We start from the raw sequence: 18,842 nt of genomic DNA, 5'->3' as shown, positions 1-18,842 counted from the left end.
TATCAACATAGTGTAAAGTTAAGTAGCATCTTAGTATTATTGTGAAAACAGGTTTGATCTCAAGGACCCCTTAAAAAGTCTGGGTCCACACTGTGAGACCCACTGAGCCAGTCCTATGTTGCAGTTAGATTTTCCTAAACTAATGTTTTCCTCCTGTTGATTGTTTTCCATCTCCTATAGCACAGAACTCAAACTTCCTAGCCACATTTAGAAGATACAGTGGGGACTATGGATGTAGTTCAGTGGTAGCGTATGCAAGGCCCTACAAAAAATAAAAAGTGGATGGAAGTCACTATCATGTTCTGACACTGCTCTTTTCCTCCATTGCCATCTCTCAGAACCCTTCTAGAGTGGCCAAAAATTACTCTATAACCTGGTCTCATCTATTCCCTGCATTTCTGCTTTTCCTTGAAATGCAAACAATCACTGCCAGTGTAAAACATTCCACTGTACTGCAGTTTGGATGTAGAAAGGCTCCCAGTGGCTTGGGTCTCAGTTTCCACTTGGCACTAGTGGAAAGTGGTAGAGATATTTGAGAGGTGAAAGCAGGAGCTTTCTTTAGGGGTGCTGCCCTTGAATGGGGACTGTGAAATGCCTTCCTCTTTCTCCTTCTCTTTTCTTCATGGCCATGAGCTGAAGAGGTCTCCCCTTCCATGCACAGGCCCATGGACTAAAACCTCCAAAACTGTGAGACCAAATCAACCTTGCTCTTTCTCAATTGATCTCCTCATATATTTTGCTGCAGTAATAGAAAGCTAACATATACCCCTTCCTCACTGACATAAAATCACAACCAGATGAGGCTCACTTTTCTCAATAATACCTTCTCTGATCCTTCTAATTCAGGGATTCATCCATCCTGTAAAATCAGCACTATCCAAATCATTCCCTGAATGCTTCCTACTCTGTTTTTGTTTAAAAATATCCTTCGTATTATTGTTTTTACAAATCAGCCACACTTTTCTGGGCTGCCTGTCTCCTCAGTTCCCTAACAGCTGAGACCATGCTTTATAAATCTTTGTACATAAGCATGATGGGAGATATGCCGGGTCCAGAATTATTTTGACTGAAAAGTTGTGACCTACCAGCTAGTCAGTCTGACAAAAGCCAACCCTGACAGTTTCAATAAAAATAATTTGTTAACTAATCATTGATTTTTTTTTTAGACTGTCAAGTGGGGAAAAAATCTGGACCATAATGTCATGCAGTTATTTAGACTCCTATAATACAGACCTGTCAAACTCAGGACCTTGCACTTGCTTGGTCAGTAGCAGAAACACTGAGCTAACACTTGGGCCCCAGACCTTATTTCTTAAAAATACAAACTTGACAAAGATGACACACATGTTGATAAAATACACAATGATCATCCCTCTTGATGATGATTCCTATTGTCCCAGTGCAGTAAGTACTGGTTCCTGTTTGCTCTTTACTAGCGATTTTCTTACTAAACTGATATCTATAGACTATCTGCTCCTGGGCACATTCTGATTACGTCCGCTGTCTCAAAGGGATGTCTCAGAAGAGGCAAACCAAAGGATTCTCCAGCCATTGCACAAGCTGGAAGTGCCTTGCCTTTCTCTCTGTAGGAAACAAGAGCATGCGTCTTCTCTCAGCAATTGTTATTGAGAGGCCTTGAATCTTACATTTCGAGAATCTTATCAAGGCTATCAGATTACACAATTGCAATATATTTTTGTCGTCAAAATGTTTTTAAAATCTTGTCTTTTTAAATGAGGAATTATGGGAAATATTCTCCAGCCTGATTTTAACTTCTCATAAACTAGCCCTGGAAAATCACCATGACAAAGCTTGTAATCTGTCCTGACAGGTCCAGCAAGTGGAAGGCTTAAGTGTCAAGCAGACTGCAAATGTATCAAGGAGAGTGGGGGCTGGGTATTGAGACAAATTTAGAGAAAATCAATTCTTTTTTTTTTGGGGGGGGGTTTGAGACAGGGTCTCACTATGTAGTTGAGAATGACCTGGAACTCACTATGTAGCCCAGACTGGTCTTGAACTCACAGTGATCCTCCTGCCTCAGCCTCCTGAGTGCTGGGATTACAGGCATGCGCCACCACACTTGGCGATAATCAATTCTTGAAGCTAGACTTTTTAATTATGTAGAACTATACCATTTAGATATATTCATATATCTGTTTTTAATATTGGGAAAGAGTTAACACCAAATAAATATTTTCCTTGTAAAAAATTATTTTAACACTCTTTTCTCTAGTAAACTATTATTGGAAAGTGCTTTGGTGAGTTTTTATTTAGGGCTTGTGAGATTCATGTTAAGTATATTTATTGTTATCTATTTGCTATACATTAACAATTACATAAATTTGGGGGAATATATATGTAAATATGTATACATTTTGTTTATCTTTATCTGCTAAGTTTAGGCATTGTAAATTGTGCTGCTATAAATATATATCACTATAGTATATCTAACTCTCTTGGGAAGATCTCAAGTCATATATCTGGGTCAAATGGGATTTCTATTTTTAGTTTTTTGAAGAATCTCCATAGTGGTTGTACAGTTTACACTCTCACCAATAGCTGGGAAGTGTTCCTTTTCTTCCACATCCTGTCCAGCATTTGTTACGGTGTTTGTAGGGTGAGTTCTTAATGATACCCGTTTTGGCTGGTGTAAGATGGAGTTTCAGGGTAGCTTTTATTTGCATTTCCCTAATGGCTAAAGATGCTGAACATTTTTTTTCATGTACTTACCGGCCATTTGTACTTGTCTTTTAAGAAGTGTGTACTTGGGCCCCACTTGGAGAAATACAGAGTTTAGAACAATGCTTAAGAATCTGAATTTTAGACAAGCAACAGGGGCTCTTCATTCAGTCATTTGGGTTTGAGTATATATATATATATATACATATATATATATATGTATATATATATTCTAGACAAGAACTGTCTATCAGAAGGAGTAGCTGGCAAATTTTTTTCCCATTCTGTAGGTTGTATCCTCAATTCTGTAGATTGTTTGCCTTGCTGTTTTAGTTTACTATCATCCCACTTTTTGATTATTGATATTATTTCTAGTGCTATTAGAGAACAAATAAATCTTGAAAAAAAATTATACTAACTTTTACAAAAAAAACCCTTGAGGGCCGGGGATTTAGCTCAGCAGTTCGGTGGCATGCCTTGCAAGCGCAAGGACTGGAGTTCAATCCCCTGTACCAAAAAAAAAAAAAAAAAACCTTGATGCTTGTTTAAAACTCAGATTCTGAAGCATTATTCTAAACTGAAGAATCTGAATTTCTCCAAGTAGGGCCTGAAATGCATATTTGAGAAGCCCCAAGGTGCTTTATACTCATGCTGGAAGTTAAGAACCAGTGATGCTGACCATCTGGAGCTCCCACAATCCACCTTCATTCTACAGAGATCTTCCAAGCCTCCCCACTTGGACCATATGATCATGATCTAATTCCACATGTGACTCTCTTCTCATCAAAATCACAGATTCATGAAATCAACTACTGGTTCATTTTCAGGGAAAAGCAAGTGATCATTACTCTACTTCAAACAATCCTTCTGTCAGTTAGTTGGGTGTGGAACAGTAGACCATTCTAGGCTATAAGTGAAAGGTGACAAAAAGCAGCCTCTCTCTCTGTTGGTTCTCTACTATACCTCCCAACCCTAAGAGGATTTAGTCCATAGTAAATACTTAGAAAGTATTCATCACTCATTCTTGGGCAAGAATCCAGTGAATAAGTCTTCAGTGTTGTTAAATGTATTTTTTTTAAGACATCAACTTCCTTCTAGAAAATTTTCTATTTTTGTTTTAGGAAATTTTACTGACTTCATTTGGAAACACTAAAATCCCTTAAAAGGGACAACTTTCCCATTAGAAAACAAAGAGGAAAATATAGGAAAAACTATGGCTCAAAGAATGCATACCTCTAACAGAAATAAATAAGGATTTGTACCTACCACTTAAGACCCTTAGCAAAATAGAGATTTTTTTTATTTTACCATTAAAATATTTGCATGAAAATTGATAACTCTAAACAATGTACTACCTTAGGGAAACATTCTCTCTCCCTAGTAGCACAATAAATAAATATTAAATAAAAATAACTCACATTTACCTGATTAATGATTTTATAAGATATTGTCTCTGTTAGGTTTTTAAATTATTTTATTAGTACATTTTTGTAGTGCATAACGTTTACATTCCTTGTGTGGAGTTGGTACATAACACATCTTAATTCCTCTTTTTATCCCTTTCCTTCCCCTCCTGCTACCTTTATCTCTTGATTTTGGTTGTGGCTTGTGGTGAGATTAACCCCTGTTATGGCTTGTGTTTAGATGTTTCCCAAAGCCTCATGTGATCACAGGTGGGGCTCTTCAGAAGTGGCTAGATCTAGAGTGTGTGAGGGGAGATTGATTCATGGTGCAACTCTAGGATTAAGGGAAGTAGGATTAAGGATGTGGACGACACCTGTCCTAAGTAGCCTTGATAAGACATAAGGGAGAGAAAGATGCTTGTTCCTGGTCACTTGCTTCTTTTGCTGTCTTCTGCCTGCCCAACTTTGCCATGAACTGTTTCTCCCCTGCAATGCCCTACTGCCATGCCAAACCACCTTGGAGCCACCCAACTATGAAATGAAACCTCTACAAACTGCAAGCTAAATAAGCATTTTCTCCTTTAAATTGTGGATGTTGGTTATTTTGTCTCATCAACAAAGAAAAGTAACTAAGACAATTGCAGGAGACGAGTTTGAAACCACACAGGGCAGGCTATAAAATATTATTGAATTGGCTTATGAACTGGCTATTGATTAAACTGTGAGTCTGTCCCAGGCCCACGTGACTTACTACAGCACCTCCAGCTGGAGCACAGAAGCAAAACTCTCAATTGTGGCACTGGTCACAACTGAGATCTCAATGGTCAGTAATGTGACATCTGATAGCAAGGTGACACTGAAGCTCAGAATTTACTACTCTTGTGCAGCCATTCTCCCAGAGCAAATGTTAGCTAAAGAAAACACAGCTCACTCATTAATTATTGCCTGTCTTTGGCAAGAATGCATCATTTCTCCCCTTTGACAAGCCTGGTTCTTCTCAGTGCCTTGGCCCCCACTGTTCCTTACATTTGCCATTACGCCCTCGATGTGTTGTATGATCAGCAAATACTGGCAAATCCAGAGCCCCGAGGTTTTAACTTGCAAGACCTTAGGCCATCCCAGGCCCTGCAAAAACAATCCTTTCTTTTTGTCTTGTATTATTCTTTTATCCTTCACTGTACCCTCAGGCAGGGGCTCATCAGCACCCTCCCCCGGCCGACAATCCCTTCCTATTTGTGACATCTATCTCTGTACTTCCTATTATCTATCTTGTATTTTGCCCTTTTTTATATTTGGAGTTCCTCGCATCAGGGAAAGTATGATATTTAAATAGTGTGTCTGACTTATTTCACATGATTTTATGGTATAAAGGTGCACCGATTTTCATATAAATGACTCATGTTTATCTTATGGCAGAGTATTACTGCATTGTGTATAAATTCCACATTTTCTTTATCCATTCATCCACCAAGAGATATACAGGCTACCTCCAGAATTAAGTGATTATGAATTGCACTCCATAAACATGAGGATGCATTTATCACCGTAATGTGATGGCTTTAATTCTTTTGAGAAAATACCTAGAAGGGGAATTTTTTTTTTTTTTTTGGTACAGGGATCAAACTTTGGACCTTGCATTTGGGAGGCAGGTGTGGCACTGAGTTAAATATCCAGCTCCTCTGCTTTTAGTTTTTTGAGGAATATCCACACTGATCTCTGTACTAATTGTACTAGTTTGCATTCAAATTTGGGATTGTGATGCCTTCTGCTTTGCTGTTATTACCCAGGATTGTTTTTACTATTCTGGGTCTCTTTTGGTTCTATGCAAATTTTAGGATTGTTTTCTCCAGTTCTGTAGGTAATGTTGTTGGAATTTTGACTGGGACTGCATTGAATCTAAGCAACAGTTTGGGGAACACAACCATTTTAACTATATTGGTTCTACCTATCCAGGAACATGAGATATCTTTTTATTTTTCTGATGTCCTTTTCAATCTCCTTTTTCAGAGTATTGTTGTTTCTGTTGTAGAGGTCTTTTTCTTCTTGATTAGATTAATTCCTAAGTATTTAATTTTTCTTGGTGCTATTGTGATTGGTATTTTTTCATAATTTTTCAGTGGACACAGTATTGTTTACAGGAATGTTAATGATTCTGTTTTAATTTTGCATTGTGATACATTATTGAACTTATTTATTAATTCTAGGAGTCTTGTGGTGGAATTCTTTCGAGTCTTCTATGTAGAGAATCATGTCATCTGCTAATAATGATAATTTGACTTCTTCCTTTCCTATACATGTCCCTTTTATTTATTTTTTTTCCTTGCCTAATTGCTGATGCTAATGTTTGGAGCACTATGTTAAACAGGAGTAGTGGTAGTAGACAAGTGGACAGCCTTGTTTTGTTCCTAATTTTAGAAAGAAGGCTTTCAGTTTTTCCCCATTCAATATGATGCTGGCAGTAAATTGTCATAAGTGACATCCGTTAGATTGAGATAAGTCCCTTCTATATTATTTTCTTCTTTTTTTATTTGTACCAGCAATTGAACTTGGGACCATTCGCTTGCAAAGCAGGCTGCAGAACCACTGAGCTAAATCCCTGCCCATTTTCTTCATCTTTTTATCATAAAATAATGTTAGATTTGGTAAAAAGCCTTTTTCTGTGTCTATTGAGATGATCATGTGACTTTTGTCCTTGATTCTGTTTATGTGATGGATTTCATTTATTGATCTGCATATATACAGGTCTGGGGTCTCAACCACCCTTTCCTGTCCCTTGCCTCCCTACCATCACTGACACCCTTGTCACACGCCCACGTGGCCTAGGTTACCCAAGGAGCCACCAGACCCTGCAAGCCATTCAGACCCGCCAGGTGTGGACACATACAACAAGCCACAATGCTGGGGCTCTGATCTGATTCTGCCCAGTGTACTACTGGCTCAATACATTATCTTAGAACCTCTTCCCTCTTTCCCAAAACTCTTCTTAAATAACACCTCCCAGGGAATACTTTAGATCTTTTGATTCTTCTCTAATAACCTCCACAATACTCTGTTTATATATTCAAGACTGTAAGCTACTTTTTTTGTGATTCATTTATTTCCTGTCTATCTTATTATTAGACTTTTAGCTTTCTGAAGAAAGAGAGCTCTCTGTTTTCTTCTAATATCTCTACCTAGCACAGCTTCTGGGACAAGAAAGATTTTCAAAGGTTGTAGGTAAAGTAGAAATAAATAGAAATAAAGTATTTGTAGGTAAAGTAGCCATCAAGTTTTGCAAATGCAAATACACTTTTGAAATACTTCTATATAGAGTTAAAAATTCTATGTAGCTAAAACCAATGCATTCTTATTATTATTAAAACACTTTCTATAATATTGTTTTTCCCAACCTATCTGCTCTATCACTGATTAAAAGGCTGACTAGGAAAACTTCACATAGCCTAACCTATGACAAATAGATCATTAATATTCCAATTAATGAGGTATATGTATTTTTAAGGGAAAAGATAAAAAGCATTGGAATAGCCAAAAATGTGTAAGATAGCTATCTTCCTTTAATAATCAGAATATCAAATTTGACATGATTTAATATTTTTTTGCTTGTTACCATGGAAATACATTTTAACAGCTTTGTTCAAATATAAGTCCTAATGCCATGAAAATATATTTTATAGAGTTTAAAAAGCAGATGTTTTTAAAATTCCAAATACCAGTGAATGTCTTTTAAAAGGCTTTTGCAAAACTTAGCAAGTAAAACTTCTATTTTTTAGAGAAGAAAAATAAAAAGGCATCACTGTCCTGTTTCTATCCATTCATCTCTGCTAGCCTTAGGGAAATAAATATTTTCACAGAAATTACAAACATTCTCAAACACTAACACTACAAAGCAATGAAAAGCTAGTAAGATGTAAAAAAAAAAACTTTCCTGTACTGAAATCAAAAGATTGATTTCTTATATTTCCATGATTTTGCCCAACTAAGATTATTACTGCAAATTTCAAAAAGATTAATAACATTGTACATGAGATTTTTTATTTTCCTTTGGTTTTCTGAGACAGCTTCTCACAATGTCCTAGGATGTCCTCCAACTTGCTATGTACCCCAGGCTGGCCTTGAAATTTGCCATCTTCCTGTCTCAGCTTCTCAGAGTGCTGGGGTTACCACAATGCACCACCACTCCCAGCTACAAGGTATTTTTCTTCACGGAGCTTTCTTTCATTATGGGGTTTTCCCTGTCCCAAAAGCAGCCAATGATTTCCACTCATCCCTACAGCAATCACAGTTGATGAGCTCACCCGGGGAACACCAGTAGAGGGCCTCAGAATCACTTTACAACTATAACCAAACATGAACAAAAGAGTAACCACAACAAAATCCACAGAGAAGGCATGAAGTAGTCGGGGCAACACTTACTGATTAATGTGTATACATAGTTACCAGCCGTAGCCACCGACCCTGGCAGAAGGGCTTCCACAGGGCAAGAGCAACATCTGGGGCACGAACTAACACAGCACAGCGGAGGGGAGAAAGACGTGACGCAGCCCCATCCCACCCCACCCCTGCCAGGGGAATTGTCAAGGACACCTCACCCCATCTCACATGTGTATGGAACTGTGAACCCACCTGCTGATTCTCTTCTACCTTCATGGACTGAAAAGTAGCCACTCGGGAGCAGGTGTAGAAGAGAACCACGTCCTCTTTCATTTGGTAAGAGAAAGGGATTAGGAGATAAGTCTGCCCTTCCTCTTACCTTTGCAAACAGGGTTAACACTGATGATTATCTGGTCGCTGACTAGTGACAGCTGGGTAATTGCTGCCCCATCCTTCCCTCAGATATTTACACTTGAATTGCCTTCATCCTAACCTGGAAACAGCTCCTACTTTTCTTTTGCCTGACCTTGTGTACATAGTACGCATTCTTCATGATCAGTCGGTACCTACCATCTGTGTCTTCCTACCGTCTGTGTCTTCCTTGAAGTGTGCCTGGAGAGCATTACCATCCATCTCTCAACAGATGTTCTGAAAACCATCAGGCTTTCTCTTCCTTTATAAGGATGGATGCTTATAATATGTACCTGTAAAATATAAACAAATGTATATGTGTGTACTCATATAAGCATGCACTCTGATTATCATTGCCTTTCTTGAATAATTGCATTGCCTGTAAATGTTTTTTATAAGTAGCATAGTCTCATCTTGACAATGATGAGAATTTCAGTTCCACCTGTAAAGGGAGCCCTTCGATTTCAACATATTTGTGTGGTGAGGCTTGATGATGGGAATGTCAAGTCCCTTCACCAACCAGTGTGATTCGCCAAGGCATCTCACAGTATTTGGAACCCTAAATTAGGCCCTTCCTGGGGCAAGAAAAATGGCTGTACTTTCCCATACTGGCTTTATTATATTCCCAGAGGCCCTGCCATCTGCTATTTATTCTCCTTATTTTGAGCACAGAGACACAGCAAGTTTAAATGAATTTTAAGATTCCATTGGGAACTGGGAAAGTTTTAGAGGAAATAGAAAATTTCTTTTATTGAAAGATATTTTCTCACACCATTGATTAAAATCTTACTCTGAAGGCAAATGGAGTTTGAAATTTTCCAAGCTCTACCAGTTGATGCTTGTGGAACTTCACCTTTCTTTACTCTCAATTTCCTCATCCACAAAGTGAAGTAATAGCCATACTCACTTCTCAGAATTGTAGTTAAGGTTGGAGTGAATAGGTATATTCAGTTCCACAGTAATAATGTCTGTATTATTCATTCCCTGGGATCTAGGACCCAACCCAAAAGGTGCTCATCACTAACTTGACGTTCAAGTCAACAGAGGCCCATTTTACATATTCACATACATTCTTCCCTACCGTGCAAGCTTAATTCAAATGTGAGTACAGCCGCACTTTCTGAGTGCCCACTGTGTACCTTGACTTGCTTGAACGTTGTTAGTTGCATATCTTGTGTGTATTCTCCACTTTTTCCCTACTGATATAATTATCTTTCATTGCAGGGACAGCAATATGTCCAGCTTTCAAAAAGGAAACACATCTCTCGGACCCCTACTCAGATGGCAGTTCAAGTGACACAGTTCCGGCCAACATGATACAAATGCAAGCTTGTGGTTGAGACGTCTGCTAAATCTCCTTGAAAAGAGGCCAGATGGGTTTGCCTTTTGCTCAATTTCCTGTCTGTCTGCAAAGCAGATGCAATAGCGGGAGCCTCGTCAGCGGCCAGGTGACCACAGCAGAAGAAAAACTCCAAGGATGGCTGGAAACAGGGTGGGAAGCGCCTCAGGCATGCTGTGCAGAAGCCCTGCTGTGTAGCCCTAGCCCAGACCACTTCTCTTCCAACCCACTTCTCATTAGGAAGATAATTCTTCTATTTAAAATACTCTAATTTAGGGTTTCCTATACACGTAGCCATATTTGATCCAAAACTAAAATTGGGACACTGCTGTTCCCATTTATAGAAAAGATTAGACCTTAGGGGAAATGGGAGGGGTGGGGGAAAGATAAGAAAGAAAAAGAAAGAATACGAGAAAAGGAAAAAAAGAAAACAAAGTCTTTGTAAAATAGGGAAGAGTGGAGCAGGTGAGGGGAGGCCAGGGGAATGGGGAAAACATAAGAACCAAGATACATCATGTAAAGATACAAGATCTCTTTAAGAAAGAAAGAAAGAAAGAAAGAAAGAAAGATTAGACCTGTGGAGCAGCAACTGAGACACAAGGGTGTGTGCTCCTTCTCCAGGCATCCTTAGGAGTTGTTGAAAAGAGAGGAAGAAGGCAGGCAACTTCCCAGTTTAAATCTTTTTTTTTTTTTTCCCCTCTTTCTGGTGCTGGGAATGGAACACCGGCCCTCTACCATGCTGAGCTTTACCCCCAACCCCCTCATCTGAAGTCCTTACAGAAACTATTAAAATCACCTGTTTTTAGAGGGTCCACAGAAGTAGTTACAGAGTATGAGAGCTGGGCCTAATCACAAGTGTATTCTCAGGGCCAGGGATTTAGCTCAGTAGTTCTGCCGCCTGCCTTGAAAGCACAAGGGCCTGAGTTCGATCCCTGGTACCAAAAAAAAAAGAACAAATGTGTTCTCAGGACTTCAAAATTATAAAGGAAAACACAGATTAGAAATTGATAATGGTTACCTCCTTGGAGAGGAGCTAAGTTTCTGCAAAACATATCATGGGATTAAGACCTTGTGTACTTTAAGTAAGAATGTATTCTTTTAAATGTGAATGTATTGATCATCCAAAAATTATTACAGTCAAAATGTTGCAGGTTAATGTATATTTAATCTGCTTCAAGAATAGTAGTAGAGGAAAAAAAATAGAGGGTGTGGATCAGGGAAAAGAACAGATAACAAATGAACAAGGTAATTTAAGAATGTATTAAATGTGGGGCCAGGGATTTCACTAAGTGGTACCATGCCTGCCTCTCAAGCACAGGTCCTGAGTTTGATCCCTGGTACCAATACCAATATACACATATATAAAAGAAATTTAAAGGATGATATTATAGAGAGTAATGGGAAGCCAGCAGTAGGGTGGTTAGGGAAGGCATTTATGTTGGGAAGAAAAGAAAAATAACCAAAATAAAGTTGGTCCTGAACTAAAACACAATGTATGAACCTATGCTATAAATCCCTTGAGTAATGAAAGAGTTGGAGGGAAGGAAAGAGAAGGGAACATAAAAACAATTAAGATATATCATGTACACGCACAAATTCCCTATGGTGAATGTGATTATTATGCATGGCAAACAGGTACCAATAAAAATTAATTTAGTCATAAGAAATCTGTTGCATTTGTGAAGTAATGACCTAGTGGTATCAGTAATTTTGAAATTCTCCAGTTTTTCCTGGTCACATTCTTGTGTCCATAGTGTGTACCCCTGTCAGGAACTATATTATCAGTCCCAAAGAGAAAACTCAATTAGACTGTGAGAACAGAAAAACAACTCTCACCACTTAATTTCCAACCCCAAATTCTTTCCTTCCTTAGAGGACCCCTTTATCTCCACACATAACTAGGTCAGAAAGTCAGTCTTTTCCCGCTGCTCAGGCTGCTCAAGAAATTCACAACGTCGGGAAAAACAGACACCTGACCCAGCAGCAGTATTGAGGAGGAGGGTGTGCATGGGGGGATGCTAGGTGTGCTCTCTAAGGCTGCAAGAATAATAGCTAACGTATTGAGTGATGCCATATGCTGATGCTTCACATATGAATTCATTACGAAGGTACAACTGCTTTCCCAGTTTATGAGTAGCAATCAATGAGAATTTGCCCAACAGAAGAATATGAAGAAAACCCAAGAAATTAGTAAGGGGGGAAAGAAAAGAAGATAGCTTGACTACTTCTCAAAGAGAGCAGAGGGACTCTGAGATCATGCAACAAAAGCCTAAGGCAGCTAATGAGAAGTCTATGAAAACAGGAGAAACATAATGACCAGCTCTGGGAAACTTGGGTGCTACTGCCAGCTGATACATCATAAGCCCCAAGATGGGGATTCTTTCAAATGAACAGGCATTGCATGTGTTATAACTCAGCCTCATAAAACTGTTGGCCTCAAAATTTGTTTTCAGCCTTAGTGTGATGTTTTAGAACCATTCCAAAAGAGTAAAATGTCATGCATGTGAAAAAAGAAAAGAAAACATTAAGGAACAATCCTGTGATGACCCAGCTTGGTGAGGACAGACATAAATTTGGACCTGAGACAGTCTGGGCCCAGAGCTAACATGCTTTTGAAAGGATTACCAAGAGGATGAGATCTGGGAAGAAAACTTATTTGGTTTTTTTGTTTTTTGTGTTTTTTTGTTTTTGCTCCTCTCTATCTGCTCTTTCCTAGATCTGCCATTCATTTCTCCGAACAACCAGCAACGTTTAGTTTATCCTAAACTGTCCCAGAAACACTGTAGAGGGTCTGGGGATTTAGCTCAGTGGTCCTGATACCTGCCTCAAAAGCACAAGGTCCCAAGTTCCATCCCCGGTACCAAAAAAACAGACACAAAAACACCGTAGACACTGACCAGATCCCTTCCCTCACAGAAACTCTGCGTGGACATGGACATGTACATCCACGGTGGCAATATTACAAGCACAGTCGTGTGGGGGACACAAGGAACCATGGGAAGACAAAGGAGGGGCCTGACTCAGCCTCTCCTCTCTCCCTCTCCAAAATACCCAATTTCTGATTATCAGGATGTGCAGGGAAAGTTCAGGAAATTGAATTGCTATACTTGAATCGTCTCTCACAACACTTTCTTTTGGAGGGGAGGAGGAGGACCACAAGGACATGACCCTCTGCACCGTGCTGGCCTGACACAGAATTCCCCAGCCTTCGTCTGTATCCTCTGTGCATCTGCCCTCTCTGCTTCTCATACTGGTTCTCAGTCTTGATGTGCAGGGGTGAGAAAAATTTCCCAGTTCTCCCGCACTTGGCAGTAAAGGATTCTAGGTCGGTCCCGTCCCTGTCTGTCCCAAAGCCGTGATACTGTCCATGTTTAGAAGCCTCCCTTCGTGTCTACTGTGTCTACTTGTCTTTGTTCCTTTCATAACTCCTGGATGGAACAGCACCTGGAGCGAGATAGCGGGAACTTCTTTTTCCGTCTCCTGTGTCAGATCCAAGCGACGCAATTTCCTTCTATGGGCCACAAATCCCAAGCTTTTCTTCCCCTCAGTCTTCACCTTCAATCCATATCCCTAATATACAAATAGTTCTTTGGTGCTCCAGTGTGTCAGGGAATCTGGTAAAACCACAGACCAGTCTCTTCTCTCTCTCCGTCAATGTCTCGCTGTCCTCAGAGAGCAACCTATCTCCTAGGAGACTAAAACAGCAAGGCAGAATGAGATTATCAAAACCTCTCTTGCAGTGGATCCTGTTTTACCGGGTTAATTATCTGCTCACCGTTTGCCCTCTGAGTATGAAACGGAGAAATATCACACTGCTGCTCACAGGAACAGCAAGCCCTGCTCGGTGGTTTCTACCAGCAAGAAGGGCCAAAACGGAAACGGAAACACAAAGTTGGTGCTTGGGTAATAGAAACAGCACAAATAGCAGCTAGCAAAGAAGCAAATCTGTGACTTCACTGATTTGTCCTGGGTGCCTTAAGAGCACGCAGAGACTGTTTTTCCGTGAATAATGATGCCTTTTATCTTCCAGCGAGCATCAACGGCTTCCATCGCACTTCTTGACACATTGCCCTGGTTGTTCTATTTGTCACTATAATTGTGTGACTTGAAAGGCAATAATCCGGTGAAACAAAGCCTTGGAGTTCTCTTTCTGACTAAGCCAATAACTTCTGCTGTGACCTCCTCGTACGAGTCCAAGCCCCACACATTCATATTTAAAATGGCACGTACAGCAGCCTACCTCAGAGGTTTACGTGGAAGCCGGCAGGTTTTCCAAGTTATGATAAAGGAGTCTTAATAAAGCACAAGCTCTGAAGCTGCATGAGTCTCAGACTTGGGCAGCTCTTCCAGTTCCAGGGTGAGTCGTCACTGGTTAATCATCACGAGGGCTGCAGTCCCTTCCCATACCGTGCAGCTCCAGGGCACAAGACTGCGGAGGTGAAGTATCACTCACACTGTGATCAAAACGTACTACTGGATCTTTTCATTGTCACGAGCAGAGCCCAGCCTCTCTGTGTCTTCAAAGGAAACTGCGCCTGAGGAGGCTCAGGGGGTTTAGGATGTGACGCGATGTCCATCACTCATCCTTGCCACATTGGAATAAGCATGTTGTTGCCAAGTGGAATAAGCAGGACAGTGAGGCTGTCATCTGCCACTCAACCTGTCGTGTTTCCTGAATGACAGCAGTAAGGTTTAGCAGCCTCCACAGACAATCAGATTCCAATAGCAAATATACGCTCTTCACAAGACTAGAGTGTGTGAACTCTTTTCACTCTCATCCAATATTCCTGGGTCAGGAGACTATTACTGGACAAAAGGAAAGGAAGAAGGGGAAAGGAGCTATAAGGAAGGGATAAATATGATCAAACTATGTGATATGAATGTATAAAAATGCCACATGGAAACTTAATATTGTATAAAATTAATGTGCACTAACAAAAAACATTTTAAATCCCAGCACATTCTTTAGTGTCTGGCTTCATTTTTGCATTTCCACAGCTGTGTCCAACATGCAGCCCACCTTGTAGAGGCTTTTGTTTCTCTAAATTCTTAATGTTATAATAAAAATGTAAAAACTACAGACAATTTTGTTATTGATATACTTCAGCTATATTACATACTTTGTATGAGGCCTAAGACAATGCCTATTCACTCAAAAAGAAGAGGATTTTTTTTTTAAAAGGCAGCCCCCAGGTTGGCCCTGGCAGCTAGATCCTTTTCTGCTTCATGGGTCCAGGCCCCTTCTCTTTCCCACAATTTCAGGAAAATGTTCTACTTGTCAAAGCTTTATTTGTGGAAAACATTCACACTTATTAGAAGCAAAGGAAGCTAAAGCCTTTAACCTAAACCTGCTGGAAGCTTCCTTCCATTTTTCCTGTCTCTCCTGGCCCTGGCCGCTTCTGTTAGCTCTGTTTCCTTTTCTCTGGTCTATAACCCCTTGAATATCCATGGTACGGGTGGGACAAAAACCAGGAACAGCGGCCAAGCCTGTGTCTCCCTGCTCCATGTTGATCCCAATCTTGTGCTTTTCTCCACTAAGCCACCAGGGGGGCTTTTTGAAAATATGAATCCACTTATTTCACTGCTTTGCTCCCCACAACCATTAGAGAAAAATCCAAAGTCCCCAGCATGGCTCGTAAAGGCCATTCACTGGTTACATTTCCAAGTCTGCCTTCCCAACCTTCTTTCTGCTCCTTCCCCTAGAGTGGCAATAACAGTGCTCCTCGTGTTTCCCCACTACACTCAAGCCACTGGGCCTCGGCACTTGCTCAACTCTCATCCAGGACTCTCTCCCTGAGGAGAGCTCATTCTCTGCCTTCATTCAGACCTATGCCCAACTCTCACCTTAGCATAGCCCCCCTGACCCTGACCGCCGATCCTTCCCAGCTCTCTGAACCACTATCATTTTACTCTGATTTATCCCAAAGCATCTATCACCACCTGTTATTATATTATTATTTGTTTACTTAACTGAAAACCCCATGAAGGAAAAGACTTGGTCTACTACATTCGTCACTGTATATATCTCCAGCACACACATCCGTGCATGTTCCCAAGTAAGTATTCATTAAATGTGTTGAATAAAAGAAGGAAGGGAGGTAGCGAGGGAGGGAGGGAGGGAAAAAGATATTTGTATAGCAGAACAGGAGCTGAGAGTAACACAGGACACTGATGTCCTCTCCAACAGGGAGAGGGTACATCTTTCACCTGATACACCTGATAGCACTTCTCTGTGCTCTTCTGGAACTTTGAAATCATAGACTCCCAAAGTCTTCTTGTTGGAAGAGATTTTCCTGGAAATTGTGTGTTACACTGTAACAATTCAATATTTTTGCTGGATCATTAACAAAAGACAATAATGGAAGTAAACCTGAGAGCTCCTGCTTCTCTCATGACCATTTCTGTTTCCATTGTTATCAGTCGGGAGGTCGTCCTGATACAGAACACCATGAAAGATATTTACTGACCAAAAGCTTGAGGGAAGCATTCAGGGCCAGACAATTCTGGTAATCATCTTCTTTAACTTGCAGCAGTAGAGAGGAATTTTCCTTTGCTTCCATGTTGTGCAGAGGAGATGGACAACACTCTGGACCACAATCCACAGCTGTACCTCAGGTCGATACAGATACCATTTCATTTATGTTCTTATATGCTCATTTATTTTCCTATATTCCTATAGATTGAATACTACCTTCATTTTGCCAATGAAGAAGCAGAGGTTTGGGGATATTGACTGATTTGCTTGAGGACAGAACAGCTAGTAAGAGGCAGTCAGGGTCATGCCCCAATCTTCTGACTACAAGTTTCATGGAATAGCATTATACTTAGGCCTTCAAAAATCTGAAGGAAAATAATTCACATATTATGTTCCATGGATTTGGGCTGCTTTTCCCTTCAGACCTCAGGGACCCACAGTGGACACATTCTAATGAAGAAATTAAGAACTTCAGCTCTGGCCTCCAAACCCCACTTCCACAATACATTGGACCACTTGCAAATGACTTTTTAGTACCTCAGTGTTATTATAGGTATAATGAAATTATCAGCATAGCAATATTTAAGGCACTGATTCATGGAGTTATGTATTAACTTAGGGCAACATTGTGCATTAATTGTAATGCAAATTATCATCATGTAATAACACATTTGAGAGTAGAGGATGGTTAAGTGTGAAGACAATGAAGTCAGATTGCCTGATTTAAAGTCCAGATTTACTGCTGACTAGGTATCTTCCAGGACAAGTTATATAATGTCTATCTCATTTCTGCCACATGCAAAGGAAGATATGTCAGTACCTACATCATATGACTAAATATAGATAAAAGAAAAGGATCAAGGAGTGGAAAGTGCCTGATCCTGAGTCCTCCAACATGACAAACTCTGAGAGAGGAGGAATAGTGGACAAAGAAGGGTTGACCACCAAGATTCAAGGACAACCAAAGCAGTGTGGAACACTGTCAACCAAGTAAAGAAATTGAATCCAAGAACTCAGGCACTACCCAGGTCAAATGTGTTCAAAGATAAAACAAGATGAGGACTGAGACAAGGCCATCCAAATTTAATACTATGAAAATGATTGGTTTTCTTGGTAGGAATCAATCCTTAGGAGTCCTTGACCAGGGAACACTGAAGAGAAACTGAGAAAAGGGAAATTGAAGACAACCAACATAGCCAACTCTTCTTGGAGTTTTGCAACAGAGATGAAAGAAAAGCAGTGGTAAATGGTAGGAGAACCAGACAAAACAAAGACCTTCTTTTATCTGAGACATTATATTTACATGTTGATACAAATAATTTAGTAAAAACTTAAAAATAGTACATGGCAGACATGTAGAACATGGCTAATATGTAGTCACAGGCAGGAGCATGAGAGTTGAGATATTGGTAGATATGGAATGGGATTGCTGTAGAACTTCTCTTTTTATTTAAAGCTTCCATTTTCATGGTAAGGACATTGAAAGTGATGGTAGAGGAGAAAGAGTTATAAGTTTGAAGGCAGCAGAGAAAATATGAAGTAGTTGACTAGAACAGGAGGCTGAAAGTGCCATCATGAGAGCCCCCTGAGGCCATTACCATGAGCATAAAGTGAGAACCATCAGGACGGTTCATGTGGTTTTGTTCCAGCAATACTCAATTGGAGAATTATGGGTTCAAAGGAGAAAATTTTATGGCCATCATGACAGTCCTGGGAGGTCGGATATTTACAGTGATTGCAAAAGTGGTTTCATTAATATGGGCGGGTTTGCCCTCTCTTCGACCTTCCACCATGTGACTTCTGTCATGTGACAACTCAGCAGGATATCTCTCTCCCACAAGCTTACATTCATTTAAAACGACAGTCTCTAGCATTCTGCTGTAGCATCATAAAATAGACTGAGACTGCTGACAAGACAGATAAAAATATAACTAACCTGCTGCCGGGCATGGCGATGCATGCCTGTAATCCCAGTACTCGGGAGTCTGAGGCAGGAGGATCGCTGTGAGTTCAAGACCAGCTTGGGCTAGAGTGAGTTCCAGGTCAGTCTCAACTACAAGTGAGACCCTGTCTCAAAACAAACAAACAAACAACCAAAATACATATATCGATGATGGGGACGGGACAGGCTCCCCATTCCACTCCCCGCGTTGCGTCGTCTACA

The 18,842-nt window shown here is 40.2% G+C and overlaps 1 long non-coding RNA gene across 1 annotated transcript in view; it reads right to left on the bottom strand.

Moving 5' to 3' along the window:
* Positions 1-18,842, bottom strand: part of LOC117284497 — a 35,419-nt gene that overhangs the window by 10,790 nt on the left and 5,787 nt on the right. The window contains exon 2 of the long non-coding RNA XR_004515595.1: positions 9,024-9,157. This is a non-coding gene — a long non-coding RNA (uncharacterized LOC117284497). The remainder of the gene's footprint in view (positions 1-9,023; positions 9,158-18,842) is intronic.

The sequence above is a fragment of the Fukomys damarensis genome, unplaced genomic scaffold (genome assembly GCF_012274545.1).
Source record: "Fukomys damarensis isolate Sample0158 unplaced genomic scaffold, DMR_v1.0_HiC HiC_scaffold_37, whole genome shotgun sequence".
NCBI classification, from domain to species: Eukaryota; Metazoa; Chordata; class Mammalia; order Rodentia; family Bathyergidae; genus Fukomys; species Fukomys damarensis.
This window is presented reverse-complemented; position numbering and strand designations above follow the sequence as displayed.